The 13,300-nt window shown below is 46.7% G+C and overlaps 1 protein-coding gene across 2 annotated transcripts in view; it reads right to left on the bottom strand.

Annotated features, from left to right (window-relative positions):
• SEMA4G (semaphorin 4G) overlaps positions 1-13,300 on the bottom strand; it is a 960,547-nt gene that overhangs the window by 232,169 nt on the left and 715,078 nt on the right. The window lies entirely within an intron of this gene.

Consider the following 13,300-nt stretch of genomic DNA (forward strand, 5'->3'; position numbering starts at 1 on the left):
TGGCCTAGGCAGTGGATCAGCAGATGTTGTGAAGCCTGGCTGGCGCCTATTCGGTGGGAGGGTTGGTCAAAGTTAACCAGGAACCATGACACCAAGAATTAAGGACATGAGAGGAACAACACCTCCTGCACCCCCTTTGCGCGCTTGCAACCCAGTGCTGTAAAACAATATTGAACTGGGCACTGTCGTTGCACACACCATTTCTTCAGGTGAACCCGTACAAGTCAACAACGGCTTACACTGCGGGGGAGAACAGGAGCACCAGGGAGACTGGCCTTATGACCAGCATTGCCCACCCTCTTGCCCTCATTTATATTCATTTTCATTAGTCACTATTCCAAAGTACTTATTTCATCCACTTCAAACTGATGAATTGAAGATGTCCTGCATGCCTGACATCGAACACATCTTCCCCATATCTAAGGGCCTTTTAGAGTGCCAGTGAGGTAGGGAAGCGTCAGAACCTTACTCCACAAGAACTGAGGCACGAGGCGTGTTAGGGGAACTTGCACCTGGATGTTTTCTACCCCACAGACAAGGCCTTGACTTTCCTAGAGGCAGAAAGATTCGAGCCTGAGACAAGGCTGCAACCCAGTGCTGGGAACAACGCTGCATTCTCAACCAGTGGAAATCCATACGCTCCCAATGCAAATAGTAGGATGCAAATGGAAATCAGACTGACATATCACACAGTTACCTTCTAACACACTTCATTCATAAGTATTATTACTAGTTACTATTATGGTATTTATTGAGCAGGGACCTAGCTTCGAGAATCAACGGAGCGCTCTACAGAAGTATACAACAATACAGATACACAACAGAATGCTCGATAAAGGTAACAGAACAGATATACAGCGGGGAGTAGAATACAGAGGGGCACAGAGGAGGGGTACAGCTGTACCGGGTGGCAATGAGGAAAGGGGTGGGCGTCGTCTAGCGAGTCGGGCGACGCACAGGGTGACGTGGTGGCCTAGGTGTTGAGGAGGAGAGATTCCTTGAAGAGGTTGGTCTTGAGTTCATCCACTGTAATTCACCACCCTATGCTATGTGAACCTCTGAAACGACTGCACCATTAACTGGTAAGGCAAGGAAGGCATTATGAAACTGTGTGTGATATTTGGTCACAGGGCATGATTAGCCAATCTTATCAAGGTGTTGGACAAATTTACAAGCGTATACCGTTCACGTCGATAAAATTACTTTGTGGGGAAGTAATAATATATATATTTATTGAGAAGTAGGAAGTATATTGGTGGTAGCAACAGTAGGGGGCAGGGTTGAAAGGGGGGTTGGCAGAACCCCCATTTAAAGAAACACAATGTGCCTCATTACGGGTCGGGCGCCTGACTTACGACCCCGGAGGCCGGGAAATCAGGCACCAGTAATTTTGTAAGTCCCCATTCCCATGGAGTCCTAGGACTCCATGGGAATGGGGACCACGGAAGCACCGGAAGCGTTAATAACGGTGCCGGTGCTTCCATGAAACTCTGCGACAGTGCCGTTCTGCCCGCCAGGGTCAGACCTGGCGGGCGGGATCGCACCTGCCCGCAGAGTTGCACTGTGCCAGTCCGGAAACACCAGTGCTGGTAGGCTTACCGGCACTGGTGTTTCTAGACCGGCACAGTCGTAAAGAGGCCCAATGTTATTTTGTCAAAGTGAATTACCACAAAGTCATTCACTTGGATAAAATACTGTAGAATCATGTTTTGGACTTTGAAGTATGAAAACACATTCATGGATGAAATCTTCACCTAGATCCTACAACTCCTAACTCTCGCCCGGAAATTCTGATGAGTGATTTCAACATCTGAGTTGATATGAAATATGACATTAAGGCCATTGTGTTAGTAGACTATCTAATGCTACGAAGATCCAACCAACGTGCCGTTGTATGGACCCTACAATGTCAACCATGGACTCAACTTCTATTTCTCCCACAACACTGGGGAATCAAACCTGTAGCGATCACTCACTGATATCATTCCTTAGTCCAGACTTTTCCCAGATCTCAACCCAGAATACCATGGGCAATCAAAGCCCTTTCTCACGAAGAGGCCTGAAAAGGGTCACTCATGCTTCCCTCCAATACACATTCAATGTAATTTGGACCTCTGGCACCACAACACCCACCCAGAGAAGCTCCTGTATATCTTCTAGTCAAAGTATACAGAAAGCTATAAATAAATTCATCCTGAGGAATGGTTTAACGTGGAGATGACCAACGTGCAAACTGGAATGTCAATGGCTCAGAGGCATATCAGCAGAAAACAAATCATGGCACGAGATCTACCCGGGGAGCTAACACCAAGAAGAGAGAATCATGGCAAAGTCCCACTCTGCTGCCTGTATAAATCCAGTAAAATGGCAATGGTTTACAGGCAAACCACACAGACACAATTGTACGAATGCACACGCGGCACATTTAAAGACACAAAAAGGGCATAGCTGCACAGAGGGGATGCCACCATTTTCACGTCTGTGTACGTTGGTCCCCTTCGTGAAATTTTCATCATTTGCACTACAAAGTGTAAAAAAAAGTGTTAAACCTGCTAAAAACAGGTTAACATGTTTTTTTCCACTGCGTGTTGCAAATAGCACAAATGCCTCCTACATGTAACGCTTTCGGGAGGAATTTACAATGGATTATAATGAAACACGCTGCCTTTTAATCAGTGCTAAAAAATGCAGAGTTCATATGAATCCTGTGCATTAAAGCCAGCATGAAAATAGCATGATTGTGTTAATGCATGGTTTTATTGGACACATGCGTAGTGCATGTGACAAACAGAAGAACAAGTTACTTACCAACTGTAAAGTTTTTTTGATTGGATGTTCCTCCCACGTATTCCACATCTTAGATGTTCATATCATCAGCTTTGCTGCTTCGGAAAAACAAATTCCACACCAGAGGGTGCTGTGCTCGATGTCGTGGCACCGATGTCCCTCGAGGGCTGCCGTAGAGAGTCAACGTCATCCGTAGTATAAATAGCTCAAGCTGCGCCCGTTGCCTTCAGTTCTATTTTTTTGATATCCTCAACTGAGGAGTTGATAAGGCGTACTATTAGACCATAAACTCTCAAGAAACATTTAGTGTAAAATACGTAAACTGTACGGCGGGGTAGGTTGGGAGGGTCGATGAGGAAAACGTGAGAGGAACATCCAACCGAAAGAACATTACAATTGATAAGTAACTTGTTCTTCGAATAGATTGTGTCCTCCCACATATTCCTCATCTTTGATATTCTCCCACAGCAGTGAATGTTTGGAGGAGGGAGTACTAATTAATTCTGCTCATGGACTGTATGTAGAATGGCCTTAGCAAAAAGACCTCCTTGGAATGAGGTCGAATCTAAACAATAGTGTTTCACAAAAGTGTGCATAGACGACCAGGTGGCCGCTACAGAAATATCTTGCACCGGGACACCCCTCTGAAGAGCTGTCGAAGTCACCATGCCCCTAGTAGAATGAGCCCTTTGCTCATATGGAGGTTCTTTACCTGCCAGCCTGTAATATTCTCCAATTGCAAAAATTATCCATCTGGATATGGTCTGTTTTGTTACTGCTAGGCCCAATTTGTGGCCGGTATATCCAACGAAAAGTTGGTCACTTTGCCAAAATTTTGCAAGTCTAGAAATGTAAAAGCTGAGAGCCCTTTTTGGGTCCAAACTGTGGAGTCTTTCTTCCTCCTTACTTGCATGAGGAGGATTGAAAGATGGCATGAGGAGGATTGAAAGATGGAAATGTGATCTTTTGAGACAAGTGAAAGTCAGAGACTACTTTTGGTAGAAATGAAGGTTTGACTTTAAGTATAACTTTGTCTTCATGGAAAATGGTGTGAGGAGGCTTACAAGAGAGCCTGTAAATCACTCACCCCGCGGGCTGATGTAATAGCCACTAGTAGGACTGGCTTCAAAGTGAGAAGTCTTAGCGGACAAGAATGCAAAGGCTCGAAAGGAATGCATGTAAGGAATTTTAATACTAATACTAAATGTAGATCCCAAACGGGGTGTTGAAATGGGACTGGAGGGTACACGTTAGTGAGACCCTTTAAAAACTGCACAATCAATGGTATTTTGAAGTATGACAACTCTTCCGAAGAGCGCTTAAAAATAGAAAGCGCTGCTAGGTATCCTTTTATTGTACCAATCTGGAGCCCCAGATTGGCTAAATGTAATAGGAAAGAAAGTACCATAGGTGTACAACATAGGAATGGATCCACATTTTTATCCTTGCACCAGTTACTGAACTTGTTCCACCAACACCGGCGTCCGTCACTACTGTTATCGCTGACCATGTTTGGCAAAAAGATTCTCCCTTGAGAATATTGTCCTTGCAAGCCCACCATAGAAGATCTTGGCCGGAACTTGCAAAAGATCTGACATATTCATATTAAAACAAAAGTGTTAGTGTGAGGTGTTGCAGACTTCCCTTCACAGTGAGTGCCACTTGCTTTGGCCAAAGCCACATGGCCAATACAAAACCCTGCACTCAGACACTTCTTTCTTGCTGCGCCGAAAATCTTGTCGTGCCAGAATTGGTGGCTGCTCATTTTTAGTGAGGGCTGCTAAACTGTGGAATGACTTTCCTATTGCGCTCCGCTCTACGGCAGCCCACTTGCCTTTTAAAAGGGCTGTAAAAACTCTGCTCTTCTAAGTCCTGCTCAGTTTTAGTGCTTGTTCAGTCTTCAGCGCCAGGGTGCCTGTTGGTGTCAGTTGTGCTGTACTTAGGTACAAAAAAGGATAGCATAATATGAGGATTTTCTCCACTTGCAGGTTGCACGCCGTTATGCAAGTGGAAGAAATAATGCTATGAACCGAGCAGTGAGTACCTTCCCACCTGAGAAAACCTGGACACTCCACTGCAGCCATCGGGCAACTTCTGCTCCCCAGCAAAGGCACCCCACCAGCACCGTCCCCAATGCCCTTCCACCCTCTCTCCACCCAAACATCGAGCTGAGCACTGATGTTGGCGATCTGCTCACCAAATTACCCGGATCCTAGGTTGCCAACTTTTTATTTCACTACAGGGGCAAAATACACCCCTCGCCCCCACTCCTCCTTTGAATTTGATCAAGCAACCGAGCTCGGACCCTTCCCTACAATGGTGCATTTAAGAGCACATTTTACACAAGGAGGAATTTCAAAAAAGGTAGAACTCAACATATATCTCAGCAACAGTCTCCTAACCGTATGTGCTACCTTGCAGCCTTCTTTGGGGGCTGTCACTCATCTTTAATAAAGACTCAAGCATTACAGGTGGATCCCTGGTACTGTTAAAAGTCACTGAATCTAACAGTGCAGTTCATGGTCAACGCTTTAGGCCAATCGTGTTTTAGCTCCTGGGGCACTGGCAATGGCTAGCTTCTCATTCGGGAAGCTGAAAAGTGCAAGCACCTCTTCAGGGGCAACGTGGAATTCCCGATCCCCTTGTAGCAGCAGTGGGGCGTTGCCCCACCCCCCCCCCCCCACCCGCCCTCGTGAACTCGGCACCTATTCATGGATCAATTGATTTCGCCAGTCCCTCTCCCACAGGGTATCAAGGCATCGCGATGGCGCTACAACAACACATAGTTAAATAAAAAGGTAGCTACGTAAACCCAGCTGGGCATGAAAAGTACTACAGGAAACACGCCCGAGGGCCAGGGTCTTATGAAAGGCACTGGGCCTGCGCTCACTCGCCTGCAATGGCGCGCCAAGGTGGCTCTCAATGGCTTGCTTGTTAACCTCTAGTGAGATTGGATCCCATGTACACGTACAGCCTCGCAAACCGCTCAATCCTATATACAAGTGTGGGTTAAAGCCACACCTGATAGGTCACTGCATTCACGGTGAGCTTGGAATAAATACACAACCAGCCCTTGTGGCGTTCAAAGTCTGCCAGGGTCTGAGACCCAGCAGTTATGTGTCTGGGTTACTCTCTGATCAGGGGCTCGTATGAATCCTATTTGCAGGGGTCAAAGTGTAAAAGTGGTTTATGGTTCTGCAGAAAACGCGTGAAGGGAAATAACACATGTAAGCAACCGGCCTGTCCGATCGCACAGAAATAAATGCACCACGATTAATACCATATTGAATTTTTATTTAGCACTTAATGCCTGATTTCGAGCACTTCTAAACACTGTAATAATTGCCCAATGACAATACTTAGGATAATAATGACACGTTATTATATAGCCCTTCTTGCTGGATGGCACCCGTTTCTGAGCGCTTTCATGGCACTCAGTTCAGTGGCGCAACACAAAATGTGTGGGCTCCCCTGCGAGCTATGCTGAGGGCCCCCGCCCCCCAGCTTGGCAACAAATCACAGGTCGCGCCACACTCTGGGCCGGCCTAAATTACCATGCGTGCGCAATACGCATGAACGTTCTGCTTCAGGGGTACGCCGCACACTGTACTAAGAGAAGCATATATTTATATATGTGTTGCATTATACAGCACACGTTCGGAGAAAAATTGGTTAAAATGCCAGAGCATTAGCAATTGTTTTGTTGGATAACACCAGTCCAAAAATCCAATACATGCAAGCCACCAACAGTGCACAGGAACATTAATGCTTTCATCAATTTAATGCTTTGCTATTAAAAATGTCATGCAACAATGAAAACATGCCCATCTGGCTGCACATTATAGACCCAGTCTAGACACATAATAACATATTACATTAAAGCATGCCGGGTCACATTTAGACATACCTACACTGATTGCACCAAAATGCCAGTCGAAGCAATAACCCTTATCATGGTTGTTTGATCACAGATGCCCAGATAAAATATACAATGCCACAGTAAGAAACGCCTAGACTAGCAGCACCCAAATGCCAGTTTAGTCAGGTAATTACAATTAGCAGGAGTGCTTTATCAGAGATGCCCAGCTAAAAAAGTCAAGGCAAACACAGCACTTTGATCTCTAGCCATTTCTGCACTTGTTTTGCACTTTATTAGATACCCCGGAGGATTACAGTTAAACCCTATGTGAACTATAGATCACATGGAGACAGCTCTGTTCCTCCAACACAACATAGTGGTATCTGCTGAATAGCCTGTTTGCACACCAAAATTCAAAGAGAGTATATATGTTTTTCTTGTTTGTGATGTTGTCTTGTACTGGTGTAATGTAAAATCGGAAAGTTTTTTAACAATACCTCATGTTCGGATGAATTATGGAATGAACATTTGGCTATTTTTTATACCATGTTTATCATATTAATAAAATTTGAATATATTTATTTATATTTTTAAAGCGCTCACACAGCCCGGGGGTATCGAGGCGATGTTATAGAATGTTTTGTTGTTGTTGTCTTAGTTGCATATTTATAAGCACGGACCCACAGATCGAACCTGTGTTGCTTAGGGTCGTTTCGTTTCCAAGGCAAGCACGTTGCCACTGAGCTATCCTCCAGGGGCTAATATATATTAGTCTCTGTGTTTTCCTGACCTGGTCTACCTCCCTATTCACCAGTAGAAGTTTGCTACTCATATATTATTATTCTTGCTGTTCCGTGAGACATAATCCCCCTTGTGTTTTGGTTTGTTTGATCACAGATGCCCAGAAAAATATACAATGCCACAGTAAGAAATGGCTAGACTAGCAGCACCCAAATGCCAGTCTAGCCAGGTAATTACACTTAGCAGGACTGCTTTAACAGAGATGCCCAACAACAAAAAAAGTCAAGCCAAACTAAGAAATGTTTAGACTGGCTGCACCAAAATGCCTCTCTAGCCACTAATACCACATATCATGCCTGCATAGCATGGACATGGACAACCATTATGATTTATTGCACAATCCCTGCCCCCCACACATCCCCTCTCCCTCCAACCCTCTGCCCCAACCCCCAAAATCACCACATCTGCCCAGAATTACCTGCATGCCCCTCTTCCTTATCCCACTGCTGACGTACGAGGCACCTTGCCTCATAGGTAAGTAATAGGATGAGGAAAAGTGGCGCTAGGAGTAGTAAAGATAACAGGTAACTAAGCGAGGCGTTACCTCCATGTCCCGCTACCTCATCCCAGTACTTGTGTATGAGGCAATTTGCCTCATACACAAGTACTGGAACGAGGAAGAATGGGGCTATGAGTAATGAAGATTACCAATAAGTAATCATGGCATTAAACACAAGCAGTGGCGCAACACCATTGATCTAGCTGGGCACCAGTCCTCTCCCCGACCCCCTGAAATTTTAGGCTATGCTGACTCGAACTGGCTGACCTACCAAGCCGTTGCCGGACAGAACAGGACACAGATGTTAAACGGTGCCTGTGTTTTCACCATTAACAAAGGCCCGGCAACTACTAACATAAAGCATTTCACTGTTAGTTTTTTGGCAGTTGAAATCGTGATGTGGGTTTAGTATTTGCTTGCCAGGGGAGTGGTTCAGGAGTAGAAAGTGGACAGGATACTGCTCATTCTCACAGAAGTCCATCAGTGGGTGCTTTCAGATTTAAAGCGGAGAATTAGCTCCTTGTAACATTGAAGCTGCACAAGACTAGTCTCATTAGAATGTGTAAAGAAGTTATATGCCCCCAAACAGATAAGTTTGCCCCTCCTCCACCACCTTCCTAAATAACGGGCTCCAAGTCCCGTTGGCAGGCTGTCTGTGGGGGCCAGAACCTGTGATTAAGAAGCAAAAGGAGAGGCTGGACGCATCAACGGTATGAGACCAGTGTGCCCCAGCTAACCCCCGCCAGGAAGCCCTTTCAATCAAGGAGCTGCATGGGTAAAGGGCTGCCTGCGGAGGATGCTGACCCCCCCCCTTGGGTAGCCCTTTAACCATGCGGCTTCTTGAGTGGAAGGTCTGCCTGCTGGCGGTTAGCTCCTCTCACTAAGAAACAGAAGGAGAGCTGAGACACCCAACCTCTCCTTTTGTTCCTTAATGAGATGAGCTGAACCTAGCAGGCAGCCCATTTTGCCAACGTGCTGCACATGGTTAAAGGGCTGCCTGCGGGTCCCAGTGCTTCTGATTAGGACAAGGGAAAAGCATTGGCTGATTCCCTGCATGATGGAGTGTTAGACAAGCTAATCTGGGTGGACCCCGGCTTGTGGCCGATGCCTCTCCTTTTTCCTAATCAGAAATGTATTACATGCAGGCAGCTCTTTAACCATGCACATCTCTTTGTCTAAATGGACTGGCTGCTGGGCATCAGAGTATCTGGGGCTGGTTGGGGGGAGTCCCAGCAGGGCCCTGGTTCAGGAGTCATTTTTGGAGACTAACACGGCTCTGCCCGGCCTGCTACAGCCCACTTAAAGCCCTGAGCACAACCATATGCTCAATACATCAACACACCCCATTGACATACATACTCTTATAGTGTAAGTTGCTTCCTACCGAAGGAGGTGCTGGACCCACCTCCCCCTTCCCACACACACACCCTTCCTCCCCATAGCTGCCAAGTGGATGCATGTCACATATGACACATTCAGTCAGCCCTGGCTTTTGTAAGTCATATGCAGTTTTTCATGTAAACTTGTAGGCCCATAAAATTCACAGAATTAAAAGTGATGTTGGTTGACAAGACTGGGTGGAGGTTTTCTGTGAATGGAAATCAGCTACATTCTGCATAACTGGGACTTTCCTCCTCAGTACAAAGGAAGCCTCGGTAGTTAATGCCTTCCCTTCGTCAAGACACCACGATCTAAAAGTGTGACCCAGTGACCCCAGATCCAAGGGTGGTATCTTTGGCCAACTTTACAACTGTTTCAGAGTCATCCAACACCCACTCTCAGTGTAGCCACTCACACCTTAAACCTTCTGAGTGATTCACACTTCCGGAAAGGGAGGAGGGGGCGTGAAGCGTTTGCCCCCGGGGTGATTTTTGACACTGCACAGGCCAGTGAGCTGGCCTGTGCACAGAGTTCCCACCGGGGTAGGGGGTAGGGGGTATTTATAGGCGCCGGGAAGGTTCTGGAGCAGGCGACGGTTGGGACGTGAGTTTGACCCCTCCCTACCACCCCTTTTTTGGTTATATATCAGTTGACTGGTTTTATTTTCCTGGGGAGGGTGGTTCCTTGTAATGTGGTTTCTGTCCGGCTAATCCCTCTTTTCATAGTGCCACAGGTTTTTGTCTCTGTTTAAGGTCATTTAATTTTCAAGTAGTTTTTGTGTGACAGGTTGGGGCATTAGTTGGGGACGTTGTGATGTAAAATGTCTGTTGCTGATGTGGCAGGTCAGACTGGCTGCAGGTCATAGGGTGCTGGAGTTTGGTGTAGAGGGGAGTTTCATGGGTTTTGAAGTGGTTTGGTTGCCAGGGGCATTGACCCTTTAGATGTGGGGGGAGGGAAGCGCAATGGGGGAATGGCGCGGGAAGGATGGGGGTGGTGCTGTTTGCACAAACGGGCTACCCTAGGGGAACAGGTATTGAACCTGGAGGGGCATGGCCCCGGGGAGAAAGCGGGACGCCTTGAGAAGTGGTAAGGAGACGGTAGGGACCAAGGGATAGTTAGGGAGGGAAGAATTGTTTAATTATTTATTTGGGAAAATCAAAGTGTTGAATTATTAATTGGTTGTTTAAAACATCTTGTTAGTCTGTAAAGCCATGGGAGCCAGGTAAGCAGTTATTTGTAAGCTTTGACCTTTCACATTAAAGCGACCTTTTCAACTATAAGCGAGTATGGGTTTTTGTGCAGTAAGTCAAAAAGCATGTATATAGGAAATGAATGGGTGAGCATGTTTACAAGCCACAGGCTTGTTACTCACATGTTTATTTTCCTCAACGGCACAGCACTTAGAAAAGCATGGTGTGTGTTTTCACCCATCTGTGCCACTGTCCACCGGATTCTCCGCCCGGGAGAGGTGCGGGCACCCTGCAGGGGCTCCCCGGGACCGCCACTCAACACACGTGGGAGACAGGCGCCCCATGCGGGCTTCCCTGTACACGTTAGAGCTTTTCCACTGCAGGAGGCCGAAATCCGCTCTGTGTTCGTTCTTCCCCATTCCATGAAAAGCTTGCTTGGCATGGCTAAAGAACAGTTCAAACTCCAGGGGTCTGCAATAAATCAATGCTGGTGGGAAAGATGACGACAGCAGTGACGGGTGAAGAGCAGCGTTCTGTGCGTGAAACACGTGGCAGCGCCCCCGCTGATATTGTCCTTGGCTTGAGGGAAACAAGAGGTTGGGGACTGGAGTGCGTCTTCCTTTGTGTCGCCTCCGTGCGAGCAAACGGAACTGAACAGGATCTCTGATGCTGCTAGAAACGCATTCGCTCGGTGGGGGACCTTCAGAACAGACTGCCTCATTGGGGCTGTGCATGGATCTTTGCTGACCCCAGCGTGACTTGGGAGAAAAGGTTGGGACTCTGGGTTCCATGGGACAACTGTCAGAACTGCGTGGAAAGCCGACGCTCTTCACAATATCCTGCATTATGTTGCAGTTATGTCTCAGCCAGTAATGAATTCTCACACCTGCAGAGCTGTTGGGCTACATGTCTACTGTTCTACTTTTGGGGGTTGGTCGTGCATGCCCTGGTGCATTAATGTCAAATGCTCTCCATGTTCAAACTTTGATGATCAGTGTGTGGGGTTGTAGGCAATGTTGGTAGAAATCCAGGCTTGTGACCTAGTCTTTAAACAGCAATATTATAATTCACAGGCAGAAATGTTTGATTGTGATGTGAGGCCGTAAGTGCTGCAAGCTGATTGGGTGTATGGTTGTCATGGCATCTGTTTAGACTTATGGCCTTTGTGCAGATGGGAGTTTTGTGCAATGGGGCCTGAATGGTGCGCTGTTATAGAGATTGGGGTATTTGGTTAACATGTGTTTCTCCCGATAGGAAAAACCATGAAGCAATGTTTAGGTTGGCACTATGGAGCTTGTAGCTTGTGGTGACCATGCTTATAGTTGCCATGTCTAGTGATGCCTACTTATTGCCTGGTTGTTTGGTGGGGCTTGCATGTTATGCTAATATTGTGTATTGAGTGTGGGGGCAGGAACGTCATTTGGGGTCACCAGGGGTCTCCCTTGCTACCCCTGTAGTCTCCCCCTGCTGCCCTAAAAAAAAAAAAACCTTTTCTTATTTGTTTCTTTTTTTTTAAAATGGTAGCTCCTGGGCTGTGGCCAGCGCATTTCACGCATACACTAAGTCACCGCAGGATACCTGACACATCACGTTACAAATGATTGGACCAATTCGCACCCACCTAAGGGGCTAGTACACAGGGAAGGCAAGGCCCTCAGCCATTTTTAGTTCCAGGTCATCCTAAATAAGCTATCGCTATGGCTGGCTGAAGCAGCACAGAACATGAAACCCACTCCTTCAGAATAGGCGCAGCAACATCTGCACAGAGTGGGGGTGGAGGGCCACAAGGGGTCAAGAAAATAGGGGGGGGGGGCATCGGGATGTTTCAGAGAAAGTGCAGAATAATTCTGCTTAAGCAGGGACCCGAAATTCATCAAGCATGGGAGTATACTTGGTTTTCTGACCCAGGCCTATTCCACAGAAATGGAATCTACCGGTCAGTGAAAGGGGTGGAATTATTCCACACAGGGATCTTTAAACATGTTAGCAAAAAGGGGATGCAAGTAGAGCAGAGATAGAGGAAGGGTCTTTTGGGAGAACCCGAGTGGCCGTGGACCCACTGAGGTGTGGCGGCATGTGCCTGGAAGGAAGTTGCCAGCAGGCACAGGAGACAATGTACAAGTCCCCAACACACAGACCTGGGAGCCCACACTGTGGGGCACCCGGTGAGCAAAGAAGGACAACTTCCAGTTCCCGGCATAAGCACCCAGAAGTACAGAACTATGATAACACTGCACACCTGTTCGGTTGGGAGATAAACACAATACTCCTGTTTTGGTTTATTAGTGTTATGTTTAATAAAAAGCCACAGCCTTGTTATTGCCAACACAAACAAGAGTCTGCGTATTGTTTATTGTATATAATGTATGAGATCCATGTTCCAGAAGGTTAGCGGTTCCTCAGCTTATGACAACAAAGCGTGACATTTTGTCAGCGCTTTGCTAACCCCCACTTCCTGAGGGGTATGGTGCTATGTAAACAGGCCCTGAAGAGGGGACAAGAGCCCCCTCTGGCTGCCGTATAGTGTGCTTCCATCAGCGGAACTGGTGGAGGCCTTCTAGATCAGCAAGGTCTATTACGCTCACATGCATGGGGAAGCGGGAGAACGTCTTTGCACAGGGCAGGCTACAATTTGCAATGTCAATAGTGCACGTGCTGAGCAGCAAGCCACCTCCCATCACAAATCGCAGTAGTTGATTGGTTAATTTGTGAAAGAAAGGGTTAACAGACTTCTTTTCAAAATGTACAAAGTTCAGGCTGAACAGATTTTCAAAATAAAAACCA

Source organism: Ambystoma mexicanum, chromosome 8 (assembly GCF_040938575.1).
Source record: "Ambystoma mexicanum isolate Mex_15411 chromosome 8, UKY_AmexF1_1, whole genome shotgun sequence".
NCBI lineage: Eukaryota > Metazoa > Chordata > Amphibia > Caudata > Ambystomatidae > Ambystoma > Ambystoma mexicanum.